General features: G+C 44.1%; 1 long non-coding RNA gene across 4 annotated transcripts; it reads right to left on the reverse strand.

The window, feature by feature from the left end:
- Positions 1 to 2,640: 2,640 nt before the first annotated feature.
- On the reverse strand, positions 2,641 to 27,720 carry LOC118928038 (uncharacterized). Of its 4 annotated transcripts, none has more exons than XR_008993563.1 (7): positions 20,159 to 27,720; positions 18,785 to 18,876; positions 18,025 to 18,704; positions 16,601 to 17,627; positions 9,650 to 9,840; positions 8,862 to 8,983; positions 2,641 to 2,818 (listed from the first exon to the last, which is right to left on the reverse strand). It is a non-coding gene; the product is annotated as an uncharacterized LOC118928038 (long non-coding RNA). The 4 variants fall into 4 exon arrangements; XR_008993564.1 differs by lacking the exon at positions 2,641 to 2,818 and having other exon boundaries at positions 8,699 to 8,983; positions 18,025 to 18,333; positions 18,626 to 18,704; XR_008993562.1 differs by lacking the exon at positions 2,641 to 2,818 and having other exon boundaries at positions 8,699 to 8,983; positions 18,025 to 18,156; positions 18,255 to 18,704.

Genomic DNA, 27,720 nt, shown 5'->3' on the forward strand with positions numbered 1-27,720 from the left:
TGGGAAGTCAAATAGGATGTTACTGGAGCTATGGCAACAACTGAAACCCAAGAAGCAGTTCCAGCCATTAAGACCAAAGAGGCAGAGGTCAGAGACAGAGCCACAAGTCCAGCCTGTGTGTTTGCAAGACTTCCTGCTGGAGAGCAAGCCAGCCTCACTTGAGCCCACACAGAAAGATGATTGGGGAACACAGTTTGACTGAGGAGAAGGTCAAGGTACCTGCCCTGAGGGACCATGGGGGGACTGGAGGCCACATATTGAAATAGCTATCCATTGGTTCCCAGTGAACATACAATGTGTCCTGGCTCTGGTGACACAGGGGCTGAATGTTCACTGATTCATGGTAACCCTGAGAAGTTCCCTGGGACCCCCATTATCATAGATGGATACCAGGGTAAGGCTATCAGAGTGAAATAAGCCCAAATTCCTTTGGGAATAGGGCATCTACCCCCAAAAGAGTATACTGTGTATATATCTCCCATCCCTGAGTATATTTTGGGTATTGATATCCTGCAGGGTCTATGGTTGCAGACCGTTGAAGGTGAGTTCAGACTGAGAGTACGTGTGGTGAAGGCAGTTCTGAGGGGATATACTAGGCACTTGCCCATAGCTTTGCCTGTGCCTCAGCGGGTGACTAATACCAAACAGTACAAACTTCCTGGAGGGCATAAAGAAATTGAAGAAACCCTCCAGGAACTGGAAAAGTGGGTATTATAAAGCCCACCCATAGCTCTTTCGATTCCCCAGTGTAACCAGTAGAAAAGCTGGATGGCTCCTGGCATATGACTGTGGATTACAGAGACCTGAATAAAGTCATACCCCCTATGCATGCTGCTGTCCCCTGTATTACAGACCTGATGGATACCCTCAGTCATGAACTAGGAACATACCATTATGGAGTAGACCTTGCTAATGCCTTCTTTTCCATTGATATTGAGCAGGAAAGTCAGGAACAGCTTGCCTTCACATGGGAAGGATGGCAATGGACTTTCAGAGAGGTCAGGGATACCTCCACAGCCCCACCGTCTGTCATGGACTTGTAGCCCAGGACTTGGCTACATGGGAGAAACCAACAACAGTGTGGTTGTACCATTATATTGATGATGTCATGCTCATGTCTAATTCTCTTTCAGATCTAGAAGGAGCAGCACCTAGACTGCTGCAACATCTACAGGAGAAAGGATGGGCTGTAAACAGTACCAATGTTCAGAAACCTGGTTTGTCAAATTCTTGGGGGTCATCTGGTCAGATAAGACCAAAGTTATACCAGAAACAGTCATAGATAAAGTCCAGGCCTTTCTTAACCATACCACTGTAGCATTATTACAGGAGTTTTTGGGTCTTCAAGGCTACTAGAGAGTGTTTATCCCACACTTGGCACAAATTCTGAAGCCCTTATACCAGTTGGTACAAAAGGGCATCAGGTGGGACTGGGATGAGACATGTGCATCTGCCTTTACTACAGCAAAACGGACAGTCAAGGCTGTGCAGGCCTTGAGTGTGATAGACCCATCAAGGCCCTGTGAGCTGGATGTTCATGTGACTGAACAGAGTTATGGCTGGGGTTTCTGGCAGCGGCTTGAATGATCTCACCAACCTACTGGATTCTGGTCACAACTCGGGAAAGGGGCAGAGGTACGATACACTTTGATAGAAAAACAACTGGCTGCCATGTATCACACCTTGCTGGCTACAGAACCCATCACCAGAATGACCCCGATAAAGGTAATAACCACCTATCGATCTTGGGGTGGTTACGAGACTGGACCCAAAAGCCAAGGAGTGGTGTGGCACAAACGCCAACACTAGACAAGTGGGGTGCTTACCTACAGCAGTGTAGTGCCCTCTCTAGTAGCCCCTTGAGTGAAGAACTCCCACACTTATTGGAACTGGTGACATATACTACCGAAAAGCAGGAAGAAATTGCTTTTGAACCATTAGTAGCAAAGAGTCCCTATCGGGAGGGAAGAGCCCCTATACCATACCTGAAGATGCATGGTACACAGATGGCTCCAGCCGTGGGCAGCCCCCAAAATGGAGGACCATAGCTTTCCATCCTAAGACTGAGACAATATGGATGGAAGATGGTGAGGGGAAGAGTAGCCAGTGGGCAGAGTTGCGGGCTGTGTGGCTTGTGATCAGCCAGGAGCCCTCCCCTATAGTTGTCTGCACTGACAGCTGGGCTGTTTACCAGAGCTTGACCCTGTGGTACCATGCCAACTGGCTGGTTGGTCACCAACCCCTTTGGGGGCAAGAATTGTGGCAAGACTTATGGGCCTGTGGTCAGACTAAAACAATTAAAGTATACCATGTGACAGGTCATTTGCCACTGGCATCCGCAGGAAATGATGAAGCAGATAAATTGGCCCAGATACATTGGTTAGAAGGAAAGCCTTCCTCTGATATAGCCCAATGGTTAGATCAACATTTGTTGCATGCAGGGCAAAAGACAATGTGGGCTGTAGCCCATCGGTGGGGTTTGCCTTTGACCTTTGAAGAAGTTAGTAGAGCCCGGCAGAAGTGTGTCATTTGCTCTAAAAGGGACTTACACTGTGTTCCACAGCAACATGAGAAAATAGCTAAGGGGCCGATACCTCTCGTCAGGTGGCAGATAGACTATATTGGGCCTCTACATGTGTCAGAAGGATATTGGTATGCAATGACTTGTGTGGACACAGCTACTGGACTTCTGGTTGGTTTTCCTACCCGTTGTGCAGACCAGCAAACGACCAAAAGAGGCCTGGAGCGTCTCCTTGCTCCCAATGGTGGACCACAGGTAATTGAGAGTGATCAGGGCACCCATTTTACTGGACATTCACTGCAAGAATGGGTGCAACAGTTGGGAATCAAATGGAAGTTTCATATGCCCTTCAATCCTACCACAGCAGGCATGACAGAGAGGCACAACAGTTTGTTAAAATCCAAACTAAATTCAGATACCAATAGTCTGCAGGGATGGTCAGTCCACTTATGGACTGTGCTATGGTGTTTGAACAAGAAACCCAAAAGGGAACCCTGAGTGCCATAGACATGTTAACATATAGTGCTGCCTCCCTTATACAACTACAAATACAAACTACCAAGTACAATACAAACTATAAAACTACCAAGGAAGAATCATTGAAGCCAAGGTTCAGCCACCAGAATAATATCTTGCTGCCAGCACCAACTACACTAAACCCTGGAGATTCCCTTGAGTGGACATGGCCTTAGACCTTTGGACACATGGACCAACAATGGCTGGCTCTCCTGACACCTTGGGAACAAGGCCTGGAAGCTGACCTCCTGTGTAATCCTGGAAAAACAGCAGAGTGGCCCCCAAAGATCACAGTAGTATATCCTGAATGGCCAGAGAGTAGGAGCATCTTACCAGGGAGTTTTCTTTTATCATTATGACCAGTGCATGCACCTCCAGTAGCCCTATATATAGACCCTTCAGTAAACCCCCGGGGAGAGGAGTTTAAGTATGGTATACTAGACCTGGAAGGGACCCCCTTCCTGCTACAGTCTTATCACAGAACCACTGTCTTGCATGCATCCTATTTGATGGACAAGATTTGCCTATGTTGGTGTCATTAAAACATGTGTCTTATTGCCCCTAAGGTCTTTGTGGATTGGGAACCTTCTATGGCTTCAGGATTGTTATAATTTTCATTACCTGTATCAAAATCTTGTTGTATCTTAATTTTTATTGTTATCTCTAAATTGTTGTTATCCATTGTTGCTGTTGTGGAATCTGGTTACAGTGCTCCAGCTTTCTCACACAGGAACCATTGCAGAAGATTGAGAGCATGTAGATTGTAAGGTGAGAATCCTGGAGGGGTGGAGTGTGGAGAAGTTGGGGTTCCTATGGCCAGGAACCTCACTGAACTTAAACCACCTGATGATGTAACTGGCCTGTTGCTAGGCTACTGCTTCCACACCTTTAGGCAATAAGCTATTATTGCGCTGTATAGACAGCTCGGCCCAGTGCTCTGGGCAGAGGCAGAGACCCTAGTGTTTGACCTACGGCCAGGAGAACAAGCCGGGTAATAAACCCTTTCATTCAACTGTCATTTCTTTGGTCACACTGAATCCATAGTGAACTTGTCTGGGGCTGAAACCCATTGGCAAGACATACTGTTTCTCAAGAAATCCAAGACAGCCATTGTTTCCTGCAGTCCTGAAATCAACTGCTGTTGCTTCAGTTGAGCATCCAGTGAATTTGTGAGATTGCTTTGAGGTGCCATGTTGTATGAAAAACATGAATTCTTAAATGCTAAACACATACATGGGAAAGGAGAGAACAGTCATTGCCATGCCTCCTACAGCCCTCAGGGCAGGCACTCCCCTTACCATGTAGGCAAGGGGACAAAGCGGTTCCCAGTAGTTTGAGTAGTAGCTCACTCTTGCTCTCTGTCTCTATCAATTAGCCCATTTCTTTTTATTATTGCTAAATTAAATTTGTATGCATTAAATAGAAATATGATCCATGTCTTATGTAACATGATTAAACATGAATTCAGCAAACAGCTAGGTTTTCAGAAAATAGCTCAGTAACACAGTATAGCTGAAAGTGGGGGCTGTGTTCCTTTCCTACCACAAACCGAGTGGTTTAAAAATAATAGAAATTTATTCTCTCAGTTTTGGAGACCAGCAGTGCAAAAGCAAGATGTCCATAGGATCACACTCCCTCTGGAAGCTCTAGAGGAGATTTCATGCTTTGCCTCTTCCTGTTGCTGGTGGCTTCCATGTTCCTTGGCTTGTGGCAACATAGCTCCAATCTCTACCTCTGTCTTTGAGTGGCCATCTTCCCTGGGTCTCTACCTCAAGCCTCCATCTCCTTCCTCTTAACAGGACACAAGTCATTGGGTTTAAGGCTTACTCTAGATCTGGGATGATCTCATCTTGAGAACCTTAACTTAACATCTTCAAAGACCTTGTCTTGCCAATGGGTTTCAGCTCCAGAGAAGTTCACTATGGATTCAATGTGACCAAAGAAATGACAGTAGAATGTTCTTGGGGTGAAAGGGTTTATGCCCAACTTTATTCCCACAGTGGTAGGTCAATCACTAGAATCCCGTTCACTCAGAGCAAGTCTGCATGCAGCAAGCCGGTCTCTGCCTCTGGGCCTCTCAGCCCACACAGCTGTCTCAGTCTCTGTCCTCGGTGCTGCCACCACTCCAGTCTCTGCTCTCCTGCAGCCATGCGGCCATGCCACCATGTCACCCAGAAGACTGGGCAGAGCTCTTTATAGAGAGTCAACAGCAACATATTGCCCACACATGTGTAGTGAGTTAGCCGACCAGGGCCAGGTAAGAATCCTGACCATAGGAACTTCCACTTTATCCACAGTGGGTTTAGATTTTGGACATACTTTTGGGGGACAATATTCAACCCACTACAAGGTTCAATAAAGAGTAATGAAAGTGGGCTGAAGCTCTATTTTGATGGGCTTTGAATGCCAGTTTCCAGAGTCTTTAAGGGTCCTGTTCTTTGCAGAGTTGTGAGGCCAGCAACCTTGACTTCCATGGCTTGTACTGTAGGATCCCCTCCTCTGCCTCACTGTCACTATCTGACACCCTGAAGAAGGCCTCTTCCCCCAGCCTTAGTACTCAACAGGACCCCTGCAATACAATAAGCCTTGATATACTTCTCTGTCTGCTTTTCCATGTCTTAATCAAAATTCTTATCCCATGTCCCATCCTCTACACAAGCATTAATCACGTAAAATAATCTTTGGTAAGGCACAAGTTCATCAACATTGTTAAAACTTGTACACATGGCCCTGAAAATGTAATCATGTTGATACCAGCTCCCATCTAAGGAGACACAACTGCTGCTAAAGGCACTACCTGAAGCTGATGGCAGTGGGGGAAATCCCTGGCTAGCCCCTTCTTCTTGCCCCTAGATTTCCCACCACTGGCTGAACACAGCTAGGAGGTAGCTGTCACAAGAGCCTGGGAACAAACGCTTGCAGCGATCAGATCCCAGCTCAGAACAGAGGAGACAGGACCTGAGGACAAGTGAGCCCAGCGCCAGCGCATATTATTACACCTACTTTACAGAATAGAACATGGAGCTCAGCAAACGATATCAATTCCCCAAAGTCACACAGCTAGTATGAGTATCAGACTTTGAATCCAGGCCTACCTGAATCCAAGCCCTGAGCTCTTGCTATGCTCGGCTTCCACTACCATCATGGGCATTACAGTCGCTTTGTCCAACTGCCTTGATTAGGGGCTTTCAGAGGCTGTTCCATGGCTTTCACATCAGCAAGAATACCTTCTCTGAGTTCACGATTTAGATTTTGTGAAGGAGACAGAGATGTACCACTCAGACCTCTCTTCAAGGAAGAACCTGCTATGCCTACTGCTGCAAGTACTATCAGCTCAAGCAGGGCTGCCTCAGCTGCAGAGAGCCGCCTTGTCCCAGACAGCGCCCTTCCCGGCAGCCCACATCCAGTGACTGATAACAGCGCAGTCTTTTGGGGCCCCTGCGGGACAATGAGAATGAACATTACAGTTTAATTTCTCCTGCTGCCTAATCCTGTGTCCTCTCCTTTCCACAGATGTTGATCCCTAACACCAGACCCTGTGTGCATACCTGCTTCTAGAGAATGCTACCTATAATAGCCTTTGTTGTTATTAGTGTTCTCAACGTGGCCCATAACTCCTCAGTCTACACACACATCCTAGTCGAAGATGTGGCAAAATCCATCATAGTGGAAGCAATCAGGATGGTATCATCTCCTTTTCTCTTAGACAGTCTATATATAGGTTTCTAAACCTGCCTTCATTGAGATTTTTCTAGTTAATTTAGAGCGACCAGCAAGGGAAAATACTACCAGATGGTGAAGCATTTGGTCATTTTCTTGACAATCATTCTTTGCTGGTCCCCCCAGAACGAATCACCAAGAAAGTTTGTGGTCACAAGGTCTGTGGAAACACAACCATCAACTTTTTAACTTTACCTCTTATTTTTTATGCAGAGGGCAGGAAATGTCTTCTGAACCACTTACTATCTTGATGGTAGGAACTGAAACACATCCTAACATTCCTTAGCACTGCTGGGATTTGGGGGTCTAACTACAAGTAACCAAGGCTGGCCTCTGCCTTTCTGCAGAATGTGCCCTCTGAAGAGCCCGGAATGCTGAGAGAGGGGCTCGAATTCACTGATTTCTGACTGCCAGCCCCTAGCTTGAAGGAGGGTCCAGAAGCCATCTAGCCCACCTCTCCACCTTGCAGAAGGACCCCTCTCTCCAGTGCATCCAAATTTTTTCCTATAAAATGAAAGGAATTCCCTATTTTCTTGGCTATCCAATCAGATAGCAATGAACTATAGAAGCTCTGTAGGACTATAGCTGGCCTCCCCCGCACGCTGTTTTCTTCCCTAATTCCTGCCCTTAACCTTCTTAGGTGTTGGCACAGCACCTATTATTCATGGTTTCATTAACATTTCTTCTCAATCCCGGAAGCTGGTGGTGACTCATCATTGCTCGTTATCAGTGGGCATTAATGAGCTGTACCCAGAGCACTACATGAAGTTCAAATTAGCTCTTCTCTCATGCCTTTCAACAAAAGCACTCTGAAAACTTTTAATTTGATGACCTAGAGGCAAACATGAACATTTCCAATATTATAGCCTATGGAGTTAAACAACCTACCTGGGTCAAGCAGGGACCAGAATTTGACTTGCCCTTGGGGAGCAGAGTCCCCAGGTCCATGGAAAGTTAGTTTAGCAAAGATCTAAAATGTCCATGGCTGTCCAGGCCTTTCCTAGGGGACATGTTTGAACTAACCCACCCACCAAAATGTTCTTAGCATGGACGAGGAAGGACATTTCAGGGCAAGCCTCTTTTCACAGACAGTGTCCTTGGATTTTCCATAGGATATTTTTATTTTGTTGCAAATTGAGCACTTGTTGGGTTAACTGGGACTGAGGAGGCTTGCTCCCAGACAAAATTTGGGTCTCTACAGCACTATGCCATAGGAGGTTGCACCCAACTTCTTAGCCTTGTGGCTTGTGTTGTGGAATAGATTCTCCTTAACCCATTCTTAGAGTCTGAACCATAGAAATGCTTGGATAAGAGAAGAGGGCATCTAACAACGGGACTTAATGGAGAGAGTGACAGTGATCCTTTCTGTAAATCATACACACTTACCTATGAGAAGAGAAGCTTTATCCCACAGGGTAAAGATTTGTTGTCTTACAGATGTTCCGCCTTAATGGCAGGCCACAGTTACAGCCTCTGTCTTCCCTTCCCCTACCCCCTATCTCTCATCCCTCTAAAACCCAAGCCCAGGACCACAACCCCACCCAATAGCAAAATCTGAAAGAAGTCACTGATAGCTCACACTTGAGATCAAGCTCAGGAAGAGATGAAACTCTGAAGTTAAAACCAAGGCACAAATGTGTGACTTCCGGACCATACATAGTGCTCAGATATACTAGTTTGGTCCATACAGTACCTTTCTTTAAAATTTAAGTGCACTTATAAAATTGAGAGATTCCATAAAAAATAGTTTTCTGATTTCTCTTGAAAAACAAAAACATCTGGCCACACCATACAAGTATTCCCACATGGCCACCACCAACTGGAGCTGAGTAGCCAGCACCAGACCCTTTACCAAGAACACTCACTCCCCAAGTTGTTTCTTTCAAATCAAGCCAGTTTTGCCTTTCTGCACTGAAGGCATCCAAGTTTGAGTCCCTTGGGTTAAGGCAGGGAAGGGCAAGGAAAAAGGTCAAATGAGGAGAGGTTTTCTTGATGTATTTGCTTAAATGCTTTGGAATACATGGAACAAAATATATGACTGAAAGTTGCTTAAACAACGAGGACCTTTAATACTTTAACAGAAAGCCTAAAAGTTGGCACTTACTTGCAAGGTTAGATCCGTGGCTTGACAGTGTCAAAGCTCTGGATCTGCTTCTCCTCAATGTTCTTGGCTTTCTCCTCAGGGTAGCAAGATGGCTGCCACAGCTCCAAGCACCACCTCCTCACCTAATAACATACAAAGAAAAGCGACCAGAGTTACTCATGCCACATCTCTCTTATCGAAGAGCAAACTCTTTTCCAGAAGATTCTGGTAGACTTTGCCTCAGGTCCCATTTATTAAAGCTGGACCACATGACCACTCCTAAACCAATCAATGGCAAGTGGGAGTAGAGTTATCATATTTGAGTGAGACCAAAAATGGTTTATCTCTGGATCTAACAAAGGGGTCACTTTAGCACAACTCTGCTAAAAAGGAAGATAGGGAGAATGGTAGGTGATTGTAACACCTACCACTTTTGAAAGGTGTCACCATTCAGGGCATCCCAAGATTCTACTGTAATGGCCCCACATCAGCTGCAATGCTGGAGAAGAACTAAAATGTGGGTGAAGGAATTAGCCACTGTGGTGTCTGTAAGGGTTGTAGGATAACACTGCAATATAAAGTAAAGGATTATTTGTACCTTCTTCTGCACTCTATGTACGCCCAGCTGGCAAGCAAGATCATTTTGTTATGAACTCTACCATTCCTTCCTTCCTCCCACCATTAGGGGCCTGAGGCTTGTGCTTCAGGTATTTGCCTGGACAGTAGGAGGGCAGGTTCCCAATCTGACAGTCCCAGAATTTGCTTTCCAGGTTTTCTTCCTCCTAAGGGATGCAACAAAAGGGGGTTACCCTTGGAGCAGGCCTGGGACTCAATCCTGCAGTTAGAAGGGCAGTTCATCTGGCTAATCCTCTTTCCCAGAGGGACTGATGATGTAGCTTCTGGAATGGGAGCCTCAGGTCATAAATCAGTGCTTGTTGCCGGGTCTCTTGTCACCTCCTTCTTGACTCACTCGGTCCCATGCAGCCTCAGAGCCACAGGCCTGGGAAAGGGTCAGCAAATAGAGCTTAAGCTCCTGGTCCTCTGTGCTCTCCCATCTTACAAACCTCTCTGCTCAGCAGGTAGGACTGAGCAACACCGAGGGCCTCAGAAAGCCCTAGGACAATAGGAGGACCCCGTCAGAGCCACTTTCACCTCCCTGCACCAAATCAAGATGTCACAGGAGTTGGATCCAGGGGAGTCCTCCACGCCCTCTGTCTGCCAGGCCCCCAGCCCATGTCCAATAGCACATCAGATGGCAAATTTCAAAAACAGAGAAATAAATAAATAAATGGTTATTTTAATACTCTGTATTAAAGTCATGCTTCCCAGCCTTCTTCTAAACACATTCAAACCCCTTACGTATTGGCTCCTTCTGACCACCCTGATCGGCCACAGGGTGGGGTCACAAGAACAAATATCCATCATAATAGCTATCCATTTCATTGACTGCCTAAATGTGTACCAGGCTTACTGACCCGATTTTCTAAGGGTGGAAACCAAAGCTCAGGAAGATGGTGCAACATGCCCTCACTAGCAAGCTCCAGAACTAGGTTTCAAGCTCAGGTCTGTGTGGTTCAAAAGCTTGGGCCTTTAATAACCACTACATTATTCTCTCAGCCTAGGAAGTGGTGTTTAAATGGTAGCAGGAGTGTCTACTCACGAGGATATAAGGATGGACATCGTTCCACTAAAGTGACTGGCCTCCACTCCCTGACTCTTCCTTCTCTCCCCAGACTAACTTCCTGCTCTCCCTTGCCCTCTGACCTTCCCTAGGAATAATTTCAAAGCTCAAGTGCTGGATTTGGTGCTCTGTATCCTAGAAGGGCAGGTTCAGGGCTCTTTGGCTTGGTCCCATCAGGACTCCAGGGCTGACCTAGCCCTAAGAATCAGAGCCAAATGCAGGCCAGTCTCAGGCAACCTGTCATGTCAGAGAGGTCACGCCAGCAGATCCAGAGTGACCCACTTGAATCAATAGAGTTCAGGCATCAGCTAAGATCTTGTGGGCACTGCCTCTATGTCTGGCAGTGTGTTGGTGTTTGGGGTGAACAGTACATGAGACACAGTCTCCACCCAAAGAACTCACTGCTCTCTCCCCACCCTCCAGGCTTTGCTGGTGTCCCTCAAAGCCCAACAAAAAGCCAGCTGCCTCTTTCCACCCTGGCCCTCTGGGAGGCAGGTTGGGTCCAGCATTGCATTTTCCCCATACCATGTGCTTGACTCATTACAGAATCTACACTGTTGACAGAGGCAGGACCTCTGGGCCAGCGGATTAGACTGTATCATTTTGAATCTAAACTGCATCCTCTGTGATCAGTGGCCTCTGCAGGTCCAGAGAGGTTTCTGTTTGTTTGGAGCTAGGAGGATTTACTCGGATTAGCATAGAGATTGCCTGTGCACTAAGGAAAGGGGCCCAGTGGCTGCCGATGGACCAGCTATAGTGCAATCAGCTCAACTCCTCCCCGTGACCTGCAGCCCTGGAGTGACACAGCGGTTCTCCAGGCTCTGGCAGCAACAGGCGCCTGCATCTAAGAGGAAACGGTGGTGGGAATGACATCTTTTGGTTATCTTATCACTCCGTCACTGAAGTCCCTTAAGAATGGTTTCAGCCCCCTCTCCAGCAGCTGGGGCTATAAATAAAGATTCCCCAGGGATGCTGAATCCTGCCCTTCATCCCGACTGCTCCTGTGACTCATCCCACAGGCAGACTCTTCTTCCATCTTCTTGATTATGGGCAGGGGAAAGAGGACATCTGTGCCTGTGTGTAGGTGTGGGTGTGCATGGCCATGCTTATCTGCATGTCAAGTGCATTTACTTAGGTGCAGTCTGGGTGTGGGCATCCATGTGTGTCTATGCGTGGGATTCTGTGTGTACACGTGTATCTACTTGTGACTAAGTATTTAATTTTAAAGGGTAGAGAAGAGATGGATTATCATATCAGGTTTGGCATGGGGACTGTTAGCTAAGACTCCATATTAAATCACATCTGCTAGTATTTATTAGGGTCCTTCTTTGCACAGAGCCCTGTGCTAAGCAAGAAGAGTAAGACACAAGCTACATCATCTTCATGGACTACAGCTGCTTAAAGGAAATAAAATCCCTGAAGTGACAGCAGCAGTTGAGAAAGCAGCATTCCCTGAAAAGAAAAGCTTCACCTGTAGCAGAGAAGCATCAAGAATACACTCATTTACTGTGTTCCCTCTCTGTGGCAGGCACTTACTAAGTGCCACATAATTTATTCCTCATCACAACAAAGAGAGTTTCTTATCCTAGTTTTCACAGATGAGAAAACAGCCCTGGAGAAGTTAAAAAAAAAACTTGCCTAAAATCACAGAGATCATAAAGATCTAAGGTAAAATTAGAACCTAGAGCTTTGGGCCAGAATCTTGTGTTCATCTAATCTAAACTTTCATCTAATGTTTGCATCTACCACAGAAAATCCTTGAAAACTGGTCATTTGGCCCCTTGGTAGGAGAAACTCAACTCTCAAAACAAACTGTTGCATCTTTAGGCAGTGCCAAACTGCTAGAGAGTTCTCTCCTATGTTGAGTCCCAATCCACTCCCTTCCCATTTCTGCCTACCAACTCTTTTATGCCCTCTGAGGCTAACAAAGCAAGTCTAATTCCTCTTCCCCACACTTCCCTTCAAATAAAGGGAGAGAGCCATCATACTATTTTCTCACTAAGCCAGATCCTTCTACCATTCCACACTTGAAATTATTTTGAATCCCTGAATATTTTTTCGTCACTGTATCCTTCATGCTGGTATCAACAGTGCTGGCATATTTAGGTTAAGCAAATATCAGTCGAGTGAATAAAGAGATGAATGAGCCCTTTCAGGGTAGATGGTGCCACGACTTGTTTCATTAAGTCTTTCGTCTTAATTAAAGATTGCCTGGTTGCCTGGAACAGGGCCTACTCTGGCTAGTTCAAGTACAAATTCAGGTTTGATAGAAGGATCCAAGGTACTCTAAAGAGAGCTGAAAGCTAAATGTAAGAGGACTAAAGGGCCTTGCAGAATGAGAACAATATTAGAAAATTCTCTCTCTTTCTCGCTGTGTGTGTGTGTGTGTGTGTGTGTGTGTGTGTGTGTGTGTGTGTGTCTCCTCCCTGTGCTCTCTACCTTCTCTTGGTGCTATGTTCTCCTTTTGGTTTCCCCTATTGCTCATGGCCCAACATGGTGGCTGTCTCAGAGCCATGTTCCTATATGGTTCCATATCCATCAGCATCTAAATGATAGAGGTTCTGTGTCCCAGTAGAGAGGAACTGATTGGTCACACTTGGGTCCAAGCGGCCACTCCTAGACCAATCAGAGATGTCTGGCATGCAGGGAATAGGGATCACCTAGTACAAACATGGATCCTTGAGCACCTCTTTAGCAAGGATTTGAAGGGTTTATTAGAAGGGAGGGAAGATTCTTTGGGAAAGTAGAAAGGGTGCATAGAAAATGCTGGTATCTCTGGTGTACCTTTTAGTACCAATACTATAAATTTGTCTGAAAGTCTCAGGATGCTCTCAGGGGAGGATTTTATCCTTAGGATGCCCAAATATGGTCTCTAGAGACTAGGGGCTTTCAGAACTTCTTGTGCTTCTGTAATTCCACTTTAGGACCATGGAGCCCTGAAAAGCCTGACCAGTGGCCACAGGTGGCCTGGAGAGGGCTCGAGCTTCCTCTTGCAGGAAGGTGTTCTACTAGAGTTGTTAGTGTCTCCTTAGCACCTTGTCAATGGTCCTGGCCACCTCTAAAGTAGAGAAGCTCCAATCAGCAGTGATAAACAGAGAAACAGCCCATTTCTTCTTTCTTGTTCTTAGAGAAGATACGTATGTATAGAGTGACAAAGACTATGGTTAGGGAAGGAGAGGAGAAAATGGGAATGTGACTGTTTGGAAAAATGAATTAAAATTGGTTAAATAATAGATTGGAAAAATAGGAGGGAATACTTCCAAACTCATTCTATGAAGCCAGCATCACTCTACTAGCAAAACCAGGCAAATATACCACAAAAAAAGAAAACTGCAGACCAATATCCCTGATGAACATAGATGCAAAAATACTTGACAAAATATCAGCAAATTGAAATAAAAAATACATCAAGAGGATCATACACCATGATCAAGTGAGATTCATCCCAGGGATGCAACGATGGTACATTTAAAAATCCAACAACATCATCCACCACATCAACAAAAAGAAGGACAAAAACCACATGATCATTTCCATAGCTGCTGAAAAAGCATTTGACAAAATTCAACTGCATTCATGATAAAAACTCTCAACAAAATGGGTATAGAGGGCAAGTACCTCAACATAATAAAGGCCATCTATGATAAACCCACAGCCAACATTATATTGAACAGCAAGAAGCTGAAAGCATTTCCTCTGAGATCGGGAACTAGACAGGGATGCCCACTCTCCCCACTGTTATTCAACATAGTACTGGAGGTCCTAGCCACAGCAATTAGACAAAACAAAGAAATACAAGGAATCTAAATTGGTAAAGAAGAAGTTAAACTGTCACTATTTGCAGATGACATGATATTGTACATAAAAAACCCTAAAGACTCTACTCCAAAACTACTAGAACTGATATCGGAATACAGCAAAGTTGCAGGATACAAAATTAACACACAGAAATCTGTGGCTTTCCTATACACTAACAATGAACTAATAGAAAGAGAAATCAGGAAAACAATTCCATTCACAATGGCATCAAAAAGAATAAAATACCTAGGAATAAACCTAACCAAGGAAGTGAAAGACCTATACCCTGAAAACTATAAGGCACTCTTAAGAAAAATTAAAGAGGACACTAATAAATGGAAATTCATCCCCTGCTCTTGGGTAGGAAGAATTAATATTGTCAAAACGGCCAACCTGCCTAAAACAACAAATTCAATGCAATCCTTATCAAAATACGGACAGCATTCTTCAACGAACTGGAACAAATAGTTAAAAAATTCATAAGGAACCATCAAAGACCCCAAATATCCAATGCAATCCTGAGAAGGAAGAATAAAGCAGGGGGGATCTTGCTTCCCAACTTCATTCTCTACTACAAAGCCACAGTAATCAAGACAATTTGGTACTGGTACAAGAACAGACCCATAGACCAGTGAAACAGAATAGAGAGTCCAGATATTAACCCAAACATATATGGTCAATTAACATAAGATAAAGGATCCATGGATATACAATAAGGAAATAACAGCCTCTTCAACAGCTGGTGTTGGCAAAACGGGACAGCTACATGTAAGAGAATGAAATGGATTACTGCCTAACTCCATACACAAAAGTAAACTCGAAATGGATCAATGACCTGAATGTAAGTCATGAAACTATAAAACTCTTAGAAGAAAACATAGGCAAAACTCTCTTGAATATAAGCATGAGCAACTTCTTCATAAACATATCTCCACAGACAAGGGAAACAAAAGCAAAAATGAACAAGTGGGACTATATCAAGCTGAAAAGCTTTTGTACAGCAAAGGACACCATCAGTAGAACAAAAAGGCATCCCACAGCATAGGAGAATATATTCATAAATGACATATCTGATAAGGGGTTGACATCCAAAATATACAAAGAGCTCACACACCTCAACAAACCAAAAGCAAATAATCCAATTAAAAAATGGGCAGAGGATATGAACAGACACTTCTCCAAAGAAGAAATTCAGATGGCCACACATGAAAAGATGCTCCATGTCACTAATCATCAGAGAAATACAAATTAAAACCACAGCAAGATATCACCTCAAATCAGTTAGGATGGTCAACATCCAAAAGACAAACAACAAATGTTGGTGAGGATGTGGAGAAAGGGGAACTCTCCTCCACTGTTGGTGGGAATGTAAATTAGTTCAACCATTGTGGAAAGCAGTATGGAGGTTCCTCAAAAAACTAAAAATAGAAATACCATTTGACCCAGGAATTCCACTTCTAGGAATTTACCCTAAGAATATAATTTATCAGTTTCAAAAAGACATATGTACCCCTATGTTTATCGCAACACTATTTACAATAGCCAAGAAAATGGAAGTAACCTAAGTGTCCTTCAGTAAATGAATAAAGAAGATGTGGTACATATACACAATGGAATACTATTTAGCCATAAGAAAGAAACAAATCCTACCATTTGCAACAACATGGATGGAGCTGGAGGGTATTATATTCAGTGAAATAAGCCAGGCGGAGAAAGACAAGTATCAAATGATTCCACTCATCTGTGGAGTATAAGAACAAAGAAAAAACTGAAGGAACAAAACAGCAGCAGACTCACAGAACCCAAGAATGGACTAACAGTTACCAAAGGGAAAGGGACTGGGGAGGATGGGTGGGAAGGGGGGGAGAAGGAGGAAAAGGGGCATTATGATTAACACACATAATGTATGGGGGGGCATGGGGAAGGCAGTATAGCACAGATAAGACAAGTAGTGACTCTATAGCATCTTACTACGCTGAAGGACAGTGACTGTAATGGGGTATGTGATGGGGACTTGATAATGGGGGGAATCTAGTAACCACAATGTTGCTCATGTAAGTGCATATTAATGATAAAATAAAAATAATAAAATAAGATTAAAAAAATAAAATCACAAAATTGCAGGAGAAAATAATAATAATAATAGACTGGAAAAGCCTTAGAGATCATCAAGCCACATAGTCATCAAACTGTTCCTCAGACCTCTAGGGTTCCCCACAAGTACCTTAAGAGCTAAAAGAGGAGGTAACAGGAAAGATTCACCAGGCAGATTTCCACTCACCAAAACAACCTGGCCCACCAGCATCCTTCTGGCAACCAGAGCAATTCTGCTGTTCATAATATTATATGTTGGGTTGCTGTGTGTAATTTCATTCTTTTGTACATGAGGAAACAGACAGTGGAGAGGTGGTATGACTTGCTCATGGTCACACAGCTAGAGTTGTGCAGGTTCTCAGCTATGCTGACTCCCAAACCTTCTTTCTGCTGGCATAGGTCATATTGAGACAAGAAAGAGAGCAATGATTTTTGACAGGGATAAGTACCATGACAGCTAAACATCAGTGTCTTCCACCTGCAGTGAAGTGTTGAGCATCCCCTACTGACACATTCCCATTGCCCAACAGACTGAGCATACAGCTATGCTTGGCAGTGTTCAAGTGGCAGGACAATGATCTACCAGTAGCTTCAGGTCTCAAGCCCCCTAAAAGGCCAAACACACTCCCTGGGTGTCTGTTTTGCAATTACATAATTTATAAAGGGACTGTTTAACAGTTAGGGTAATTTAATTGCAATCAACAGAACCTAACTCTAACTAACTTGAAAGAGAGACTGAGCAAGAATGTTGAAGAGTTCTCCAAACAACATAAAGCCACCATGGCTGGAATGAATGAAGGTCAACTATTCTTCCCAAGATGCAAGGTCCTGGGAGAGAGAGATGGATGGAGGAGCCCAGTTCACACTGCTTCCTTAGTAATCACCGAAGTTCTCTCATGCAACTGCTGGTTCCAGGCTCTCTGAGCCACCATATTTACTGGTCCCCATGAGCCAAGTCTTGGGTATCATTGTTCAAGCAGTCATAGGCTCTCTATCTAACAAGTGGTCCTCACTCCTTCTCTCCTCTCCCAGTCACCTGGTTCTTGCCATGCCTCCACCACTCCAAGAATCGTAAGACCAAACTCTTATCAGACTCCCAAGCAGTTTCCTTGTTTTCTCAGTATCTGGCAGCCTGGTGTTATGATCCTTTAATTTGATTCACACATACAATTTCTTAGCATGCCTTCTCCTCTAGGAACTTGGGAGAGATTTCTCTGGGACCAAGATACAGGGAAAGATGCAAAAAGTTAGTATCCAAAACTAACCCCCCTCCTTAGACAGGCCATCCAAGAACTCAAACTTAGCTGATTCAATTCCTGAGGTAAGGAATTCCTTCTTCCCCATCTTGGTTCAAGAATTTAAGCCTAAAGCAAACAGTTAGCTCCAACATATTCTCTCACTGGCTCTCCTAGAAAGCCTATGGGGACTTCATACAACAGAATCTCAGCGTCAGAATCCCTGCAGCAGACACAAACTAGGCCTACCCCATCGATTTTGCTGCAAAAACATTTAAACACATAACCTCAAAAGTCACCTCTAGCTCTAAGGGTTCACGATTCTCTGATGAAGCAAAGGGAATTTATTCCAAGAAGAGGGTTATGAATGACTTACTCAATGAAGCATAATTCACTATGCCAGATTCTGGAGACTTCTTGGTCGACCATTGAGAGCACTCCCATGGTACTGAATTTCTGCCGTTTGCCTCAGAGTTTATGACATCAGAGAGCAGGGTCTGACTTGACCCTTGGAGGAAAAAAAATGTTATCAAAACTATGAGGCAATAAAGCCATGTCTACCCTCAGAACCAAACATCACTTTCTGGTTGATTCAGGCCAACTGACCAGCAGCTAGGAGGTTGCTGATGGCTGATCGAACTGGCCACTTGGAACAGACAGAGAAGTGCTCAACAAGCAGCCTCCACTGTGGACAAACACCAATAATAAATTAAAAATAAGAAAATCAATTCCATTATACATATGAAACTAAACTATGCTTTGGGGTGGGAGAGCTAAAATAAATTGTTTCATATAACTGAGGAATATTTTCCCAATCCCCAAATGGCATGTCATTAGGTTTTGCATTATTTCTCCAAAATGGGACCTTTTTTCCACCAAACCATCCACATTGATCCTTTAAAAAGAAAAAGTGATAGCCACATAATCTGTGACCATAAAATACAGAGGAGTTATCTCAATGGGCTAGAAATGCTCACATCTACTACCCTTCAATCCAGAACACTATTTGACGTAGGCTTGCCCTCTTGAGTGGAGGAAGGATTCCCAGGCATGTTCCTGAAGTAGAAAAAGGCAGATGTTTTGGCACATAATCAAAATCAAAATCACTGTGCCATCAGCTCTGTTACACAACTCACTGTAGTGAGTGACAGATGCTGGGATCTTGAGATCAATTTCCTTTGACTCTTTCTTAGTAGCTGTACATCTGAAATATTGGCCTGAGGTGCTTCTGAAAGGGGAGTCAAAGTTGAAACAGAAATGGTAACACCTCAATTGCACTCCAGGGACCAAACTTAGCCCAGAACACACAGAGAATGCTGAAGAATATCAGAGCCATGCTTCTCAGAACAGAGAAGAGACTGGAAGAACAAGCAGAAACTAATGATAAAAACACTAATAATATAGTGAAATTTACTGATTATAGATTTCAGTAAGATGCCTAACCACCATCCATATCCCTTCTGTCCTAACAGACCTCAATTTTGTTCAGACATCAAACCTCACTCCATGCAGCCTCAGATGAAGCTGACTGTACCCCTCAACCTCAGGGTGATGCTTTGGTTATATGCTTACCAGTGATTGGTCAGAACAGGCATGTGACTCAATTCTGGCAATGAGACATAAGCAGAAGTTTGCTGGTGAGGCTCAAAAAACAAAGTTTCATGTTTCACAAGGAGTCACAAGAGAAACAGCCTTCTTCCTCCCACTGGCACATTAGATGGCAGCCATCCTATTACCAGCCTAAGAGTGGAGCCAACACTCAGGACCACAAAACAGAAATATGGAAAGAACCAGGTTCTTGAGGACAGCACTGAGGCAATTTAAGCAACCCTCAAGATATCCTCTCCCTGAACATCTGGTTACACTTCCTTTTTTAAGCTACTCTCAGGTAGAGATTCAATTACTTGCATCCAAAAACATCCCAAGTTAGAGAATATTTACCATGTGCCAGCCACTGTGCATGGCACCTTACAAACATTATTTCCCTTAATCCTTGTGGCAGCCCTATGAGATGAATATTGATGAGCATTCTACAGTTGAGAAAACTAAGTCTTAGAGAGATTAAATAATGTGCTGAATATCAGTTGATTAGTGGTGAAGACTAGATTCATGATTTAGCCCCAGAACCTGCATTTTTTACCTCCATGCTGTACAACCCAGAAAAGGGAAATATTTTATCCAAAAAGCACCATATGTCAGTACCATCCAGGGACTGAAACAGGTCCAGTGCTTTTACAAGGCTCATGTGGACAATGATGTCAGAGATCAGGAGCCAGTGTGGTCTTTCCCTCTACCCTTTAACCAAGGCATTCCTTCTCATGGGACTCATAATTCAGCTTAAATGATTGTCCCTTCTCCCTGTCATTGGTCAGTCTCTGGCTCTCTATTCTCATGTCTCCTCCACCTTCTTCTTTATTTCTGCCTTTTTTGCCACCAGTGAAGAGAGACGTGATTCTCCTGGAAAACCACCCATGGCAGAGTCGAGATAATTGTCAATAAGGAGTTCTCACCAGCAAGGAAATAAGGCTGTCTGCTGGGGGTGTAGAGGTTGGCAGGTTTCCCATGCTGATTGGTTTCAGTCTTGATTCAGCAGTCTCCCCAGCCAGGTGACAGCTCAACGCTGCCCAGCAGTCCCAGACATGGAAAGAAGGCAAACACTTGAAGCTGCTTCAAGCTGAGGATGAGTCACTGGGAGCTCCACCATACAGACCTCACAGGCCTTGGATTGTCTGTGAGTGAGAGGGCAGACTGATGATGGCAATGGCACCATGCTAAAAAGACAAAATGGAATGGGGATCCCACCCTTCCATTGGGCGTTTCTGCAAGTGGGAAGGTAGTAGGATCTTATGAGCCTAGTCTTATAATTAAGCAAGGGTAGGTTTGACTCCCAGTTCAGTTACTTGCTAGTTGATAAATGCAAAAAAGTGAGTAATGGAACTTCCCTGAATCTCAGTTTCCTCTTCTATAAAAACTAAGGATACAGTGGTTGTAGAAATTAGATGTGATAAGCATTATGCCTGGCATATAGTAAATGCTCAGTGCCTTTGAAGATAATGACATTGGCTGCAAAGATGATGATAACAATGAAAACCTGAGTGGATAGAGAACATGTATTTATTCTCATGTCAATATTTCTCCTTAAAAATAACTCCAGAAAGATCCCAGCCTTGTTCAAAAAACTCTCTGCTTTGATTTTGCCCTATGCTCCTCTGTTTCTTCCCTCTTTAAGGAAAGCACAGTTTGGTGCACTTGAACTTTACCCAAATAATCAACTGGCTCTTCTGTGGCTAGCTACAAAGATGATTTCCTAGCATATCAAGCTGTATTAATGGTGAACACACCTCATCTCAGTAGAGCCAATTAGCCAGACCACACACAGAGTTGGAAAAAGTTAACCAATACAGATATGGTTAATTTCAAGGGGGGTGTTGATTACAAGGTAACTAAGTTTCAGTATTCAAAACTATTAAAATGACCTTATCAAGTTCATGGTGAAAAGACTTGGACTATCCTTATTCAAGTATCTGCTCGGAATTCTATTTACATCTATTAACATTGAATTTAGTATGGTTATCCAGTTGGCCAAAATATGCATGTCTTATGTGATGTGGTTTCAGGGAAGAGTTGTACCCAAGTTCCTAACTCTACTGATGGAAGTGAGGCCAGGATGTACAGAAAAACACTGGAGCAGTACGTGGGCATCATATTTAGTTGTCTCCAGCTTACCTACTTGTTGTGCCTGTATATGTAAAGCTGAAATATATAGAATAGGTGATCTAGTGCAGAGTTATAATTTTGTTCCATTAAGCTGTAGAGGTGTGGTGGAGTTGCATCAAAGGTTCGGGGATAGTGGAAAACTGAAGTTCATAGAACTCTGAAATACCTAACCCTCACTTCAACCAGAGAATCTATTTCTAGTTTCCATATTTGCCTTCCACACAGTATTATGCACAACCTACCAACCAAAAAAAGTTTGGAAATCACTCTTCTGATTGAACTCATTCATTCTTAGGGAGAGGAAACTGTAGCTCAGAGATGGCAACTGACTCACCCAAGGTTGCACAGTTAGCTATTAATGGAATCTAGACTGGAATTCCAGACTTAGAGGTCGACTTTCATGCCTAAGAAAAGCTGAATCATTCTGCAAACCTGTACTTCTAATTTTCATGACTATCACTGTAAACAGCAACAAACGTTACTGTTACATACCTACCTGTGAGTGTGTGGTACTGTACTTGGCATGGTGGGGCTCAGAGGGGCAAAGTGCAGGGATAATATCAGGGAAAGCTTCTTAAAGAGTTAGTGCCAAATAAAGTTTATCAATCAGAGTTGGGTCAGAAATCAGGAAACATATTAGTATTTCAAATATAAGGGATTTAACCCAGGGAACTAGTTACAAAGTGTTAGAAATGCTAGAAGAACAAAAAGGGAAAGGAAGGTAAGACAGAAACTAGGAACCACAGAAAGCAGCTACTTCTTCAGGGCCTTAGGCAGACATGAGAATGTGTTATCCAAACCCAGGAATGCACTTATGACTGCACTGCCACAGGTGCCGGAAAGGGTGATGGAGCTGCCAAGGAGGGGCCCCCAGGTCAGCACTAGGACAAACAAGGAGGGCTTTCCCCGGCTGGTACTGAGCTATCATGGCTGAAGTCAGAACTGTCAGAGAGTCATTCCCAAAGATCACACAAGAAACAAGAAGAGAGAAAACACATCTTTCTAACTCTTCCCACCTTCCAGCTTCCTACCAGTGCTTCCCACTGACTGAAACTACCAAGGGGGCCTGGGATCCACGAGTTGCAGGGATACAGGCCCTGCGATGCAGAGTAGAGCACACTAAAGGGAAAGAATGGCACTGAGAATAAACAGGCAAATAACAAGCACACCATATTTTCTAGGGGTAATGATCTTTCCAGCAATTTCCCCATAGTTCTTAAAGTCAAAGTCTGCTCTTCCTCTCCCCTACAAATACACATTGACACACTGATGTACCTTCAAGAGCAAAAGTCTAGAATAACCCAGTAATGGACATTTGTGATTTTTGTCTGCCCAGTACCTGAAGCCTCTTCCTATCTGGAAGGAATCTTCTTCCACTGTACAAAGATAAAACTCTAGAGCCTTGATTTCCTAGCCTCTCTTGCAGCTAGGAAGTGGCACATTACCCAGGCTCAACCAATCAGGTATATCTGCTGCTGGACTTGGAATCCAACAGCTAGTGACCAGAAGAAGTAGAGACAGGGAGGTTACATCCTGTTGGAAAAGTAGTTACATGATTTGTATATGATTCCTAGGGCCATAATAGTAGTTGTACCAGTGGCTCCATCTGGAGTTCACTGACAACTGAGTTCAATGGCTGTGCCCTTACTGAACTGGTTCTGTCATGTAGTTCAGCCCTTATTCTCTACCCAGGCATTTTGAGAACGACCCAAGTCTTTTCAATAATCTCATTTTTTGCTTAATTCATCTAGAGTAATTATCTGTTTCTTGTCACCAAAACCTTGACTAGCATAAACTCCTTCCTTGTTTTGCGATCAGAGATCTTGTATCTTGAGTCTGACATTTATGATTGCCCATGGGTTTTAAGGAGTTTCACCTCCTACAATGTCCAAGAGAAATAGACAATGGCAGATAAATAGGTTCTGGCATAGAACCCTCTAGAAGTCCTGAGGAGCTGGGCTATGCTACCAGCCTCCAGCATCAAAAAGTGTGAGAGCATGCTACCTCCAGCCATAACCATGCAGAACAGTCACTTGCTTCAAGGGTCAGGCTCAAAGAGATGGAGTCATCTTCCTGCCTCTCCCACAAAGACATCCCATCCTGGAAGCTATGGCTCCATTGTATCTCCTGCCCTCTCCCAAGCCAGCACTGTCAGAAATGACCTCTACTCCTTTGTAATTTCAGAAACTCCAGCCTTCTTGCAATATCTGTCAAGGGTCTCCAAAGGATAAGATGCTTTCCCTGCTTCCTCTATTTTAAGTTATCATCTATTAAATTAGTCATCTATTGCCACATAATAAATCACCTCAAAACTTTGTGGCTTTAAACAACAATAGTTGTTTATTACCTCTCATGGTTTCTGGGGTTAGAAATTCAGTCAGGACACAATAGGGGTGGCTGTCTCTACTCCAAAATGTTTGGGGGCCTAAGCTAGGAAACTCAAAGACTGAGGTCTACACTCATTTGGGGGCTTAATCACTCATATGTGTGGCAATTGAAGCTGGCTGTCAGCTTAGGGTCTAGCTGAAGTCATCAACTGAAATACACACATGGCCTCTCCATGGCTTGGGCTTCTGTACAACATGGTGGCTGTGTCCCAAGAGCTAGGCTGCACTGCCTTCTATAATTTAACCTCAGAAGTCACATGGTATCACTTCTACCATATTCTACTGGTCAAGACAGTTACAAAGATCCACCCCATTTCATGGGGAGGGAACAGAGACTCCCATCTCTTGGTGGAGGAATGTCAATGTCACAGGCCTGTGGAATGGGACATAAATCAACACAGCCATCTTGGGAAAATATTTTGCCACAGTCACCAGTCACCTTCCCTAGTTCCCAGGTTAACTCATTCTCCTTGGATCACACAACAACCCACTCTGCACCTGCCCTTCTAAGCATACCCACCCAAATAAGTCCTACCCACCTTCTAAAAAGTGGAGTGCATTCAGTGAGTTTCAGATAGTCCTGTGGGTCCTTCTGCTGAAGAAAAACAAATAAATGTAAATGTCATCTCAACAGGCCTCCAATTACACACCTGAAGCCTGAGATACTAATTTTCATAATCCCTCAGAGCTATACAGTTCTTCTGCTTGCACAGGCTGATTTAATCAATAAACTCCAAAATGACTTTTCTGATGAAAAAAGTAAATAAATAAAACTACACAGTGTTAAGTACAAACGTGGTTCAAAAATTGCTCACACTACACTTCCCCAGCTCAACTTTTGCCACCCTGAATTATATTCCTGAAGACCTAAACCCTCAGAGCGGACACCTCAGCATGAAATTCATTCCATAGCAGCAAGCTTGTTGAGGTGGGAGAGGAGACCAGGTAAGAAGGTGGCTTACACACCAGGAAGACAAGGCGCTGGCAAACCTGAGTTAATGTTCCCAAGCTAAAGATCCTGTACAAGTTGGGTAATTTAGAGGTAGAAAGGCACCAAACAAGTTGACTGTGCTTTTAGCCCTTAGGCAGCATGTCAGTAATTCATTGCTGAGAATTTTCAAAACACCCTCCCGAAGCCCTGCTCCTCAGTTCTGCAGCTGTAGACCAGGCCTGGCTCTGTGCGAGAAGAGAGCAAACTGGTGTCAGGGAAGCTGGAGTTAGGTACAAACTCTAGACCACTAATGTCATAGAGATTCTGATTTTGGTGGGAGAGAATCACTTTAGGTTCCTAACATGACTTTGAAATGGGAGTCCCTTGCACCTGTCAAAAAGCTTGACTTAATCAGTGCTGCAACTTGCAATGGGCTCCTGGTGGTGAATAAAAATAGTCGCTCTCCTTTGAAGATGCTTGGTTTCTGCCAGTCACTGAGCTATGACCTTTATAGATATGATGTAATTTGACTAATTAATCAAACTGATTATTCAAACACGTGTTATTGAGTACCTACCATAGCCTCCTAGAGATTATATTCTTTGAAGTGTGTGCTATTGCAGCTGTGGGATTCCAGAGTCTGACACATTAACCCCAAAGCCGTAGAGTCCCATGCTGGTAATTCATGTCTTTCATGACCTGACAGGTTAGTACGGGGCATTAGAGGGTTCATGTCAGGCTGCAGGGCTCACTCAGTAGGCTGAGCTAAGAGTTTAGAACATCTTGGTGATCTGTGGAGACAACTCAAAGAAGGGAAACGTTGAGGCTCTAAGATACTATGTAGAGAGGATGTCAGAAGACTGGTCAGGCCTGGGTTTGAATCTCAGCTCTGCCACTTACTAGCTCTGTGACTTCGGATGAGTTACTCCACCTCCTTATAAAGGGGATAAAAACAATTCAATGAGATGATGAGCTTGAGCACAGTGCTTAACCCATAGGAAGTGATCATATAATCCTTAACGAAGATGAAGTTAAGGAAGAGGATGCAGCTCAAAAGGAGGATCTCCACGTGCAGCCAGAGCCTGAGAAATCAAGAATGATGGTTGAGTATATTGCAAAACAAAGTAGGGAACAAGCCATGCATGTCAGCAACTCAGAGGTGAAGACGGGGTTTGTACCAAGCCAGGAAGAAGAAAGAAGGTCAAATGTCAAGAAAGATGTAATTCACTCTTTCTTCTATTCATTCATCATTTCAGTCATTCAGAAAATACTTCCTAGGACCCTGTTACATGTGAGATGCTCTGTAGGGAGTATAGGACCAGTGCTGTCTGAGAAAGCTGGGAGATAGGCAGTCAGGAGCACAAATGTCATCAAAAAGCCTTTTAGAATATCAGTCCAGAGATATGAGGGCTGCACTAGTGGGTCAGGAAGCAGAGTGGGGACTTGCAGTTCAAATAGCTGACAGGCATTGAATCTGTCACCAGGTTCTTAGAGTTTAACAGACCACAGAGGACTGGACTGGAAAGGCCTCTCTGGATGGCCTTGTCCAGTATGGACCATCCCAAGTAACCTAACCACTCGTAGCGCCAAGCTCTGAAACAGAACTGGTTTCGGGGGTCTCAGGCTGACCCCTCACATGGCCCAGTAGAGAGCCACCTACCATCCCAGCTGAACTGCCAGAGCCACCCTCACCAGAGCCAGGCCATGGTGGCCAGCAAGGGAACATCCACCCAGTGGCTCCACTCACGTGTACTAAGTGCCTACTATGTGCCATACTAGGCCTTGGATATAGTGTTAATCAAAAAAAGTGAGGGCCCTGCCCTCTTGGGGTTTACATTCAGGTTGGGGAGACAAACAACTAGTGGTCCATAATTCTTTATCTGAAACCTTCACCACCAGATATTTTCGGTGATAGAAAATTTTCACACCGAGAAAGGTCATGAAGTCCAGATTCCATATAAAATGTTATACCCCATAGAGTCTGAGCCAACTCTTCATGATCAAATACATTAACTGTTCTGTAGCCACACACATCGATGCTTACACTGAGAGGGATACATCACAGAGAAAGAGTTTCACATTGTTTCAGGTCCAGTTTTGCTACAAAATCTGCAAATTTATATCAAAAAACAAACTGGTAAGTGCCAACTGCCTTTTTTTTAAAAACCTGTTTTCAGGGCATCTGGAATTTTAGAATTATGGAGGAGGATTGTAAATAAGATCATTTTAGCCAGTGATACAATAATGACAGTCAAAAAGGGCACTATGATCCTGAGTCAGGTAGGGACAGAGAAACTTCAGGTAAGATGGGCACTTATCTCAAGCACCGTGCAGGGCCTTTCACTCGCACCTTCTCATGTCATCTCTCTACCTGCCCCGGGAGGTAATGTCCCTTCCATTTAACAGACAAGGGACTGAAGAACTGGCACCACTGAGAACCTCATTCTAGGCCAGCAGTCCCCAAATCTCCACAAACAAGTACCACTCATGGTTTACCATGTCCACATACCACTCTGCTACTGCCTAAGGTTTTCCTTTAAATCGTTTTTTTTTCAACTCCATAAATTTCTTTTTAGAGGAAGCATTATAGAACCACCATAAATGGGAAAATGGTATATTTGTAATACACATAAAAATATGTAGCTCACATTGTTCAGTGTTTGCCTCTGCACCACTTAAGTGTTCTCTGTGTAGACCACACTTTGAGAAATGCTGGCCTAGGCCAACAAGTGGAACCCGGACTGAGCCTGACTTTCTTCACTCTACAAGGTGCTGCCCTTCTAGACCAGGATGGCAGCAAAGACCACCTGGACCTGCATCACCAGCTCTCCACATCTCAGACCCAGTGGAATCTTTACCTTCCTAGGGATGGGTCCAGAATGGACTGTGCAGGCTGAAGAATAGCCACCAGGCACTATGCTAAGTGTTTCACAAACAGAGCTTCACTGAAGCTTTACAACCCTGTGGTAGACACCACTGATGCCCTCATTTCATGAAAGAGGCACTAAGCTCAGGGGAGGCCAAGGTCACAGGGCCA

The sequence above is a fragment of the Manis pentadactyla genome, chromosome 2 (genome assembly GCF_030020395.1).
Source record: "Manis pentadactyla isolate mManPen7 chromosome 2, mManPen7.hap1, whole genome shotgun sequence".
NCBI classification, from domain to species: Eukaryota; Metazoa; Chordata; class Mammalia; order Pholidota; family Manidae; genus Manis; species Manis pentadactyla.